Genomic DNA, 639 nt, shown 5'->3' with positions numbered 1-639 from the left:
CACAGAATTAATTCTTTGCTGAACAGTTGTGAATGGGGTTTCTGGAATACAGCAGAAGTCCCACCTATCAAGATGGACATCATTCCCAAGAGCAAATCTGTAAGCAATCAAGGATAGCATATCTTTACTGTAAGAGAATAAAACTAGGTCCTTATTCTCCTGTAGGATGCTTTGGTAACATCCATTGGGTTCTTCTGTGTAGCAGCTCTCCACTCAGCTCAGATCACCTGGTCCAAAACTACTTAAGGCAGGATCATTTCTGCCTAAGCCACCTCAGACAAGTGTTTGCTTAGCCTCTTAAAAGCTTTGGGGACAATCCTCACCCAAAACTACCAGAGGCATAATGCCCAAAGCACCAAAAGCACACTTTAACTTGCCACAGGAAAAGTGGGAGGCCAAAGAAGACAAAGGCACTGTCAACATCCTGCCTTTACAAGAACAGGAGGTAGTTTGTTACAAAACTGCCCAAGAGATCCAAGGAAGAAGCCCATGCAACCCTCCACTAGAAAGGCAGGCAACCCTTGCCATAGCCCATGCCAATCTGACAGGTAAAATTCCTTCTTGATCCCAACTGTGGTGGTTGGTCTGTCCCTGAGCCAAGGAGCAAGACGCTTTAGCCAGGAACTTCTGGGGGGGGGG

General features: G+C 46.5%; 1 protein-coding gene across 1 annotated transcript in view; it reads right to left on the bottom strand.

Annotated features, from left to right (window-relative positions):
• The window catches only part of BUB1 (BUB1 mitotic checkpoint serine/threonine kinase), a 56,040-nt gene that overhangs the window by 10,507 nt on the left and 44,894 nt on the right, over window positions 1-639 (bottom strand). The window lies entirely within an intron of this gene.

Source organism: Alligator sinensis, unplaced genomic scaffold, assembly GCF_000455745.1.
Source record: "Alligator sinensis unplaced genomic scaffold, ASM45574v1 scaffold794_1, whole genome shotgun sequence".
NCBI lineage: Eukaryota > Metazoa > Chordata > Crocodylia > Alligatoridae > Alligator > Alligator sinensis.
Note: the sequence above shows the minus strand (reverse complement) of the source record. Positions and strands in the feature narration are given on the sequence as shown.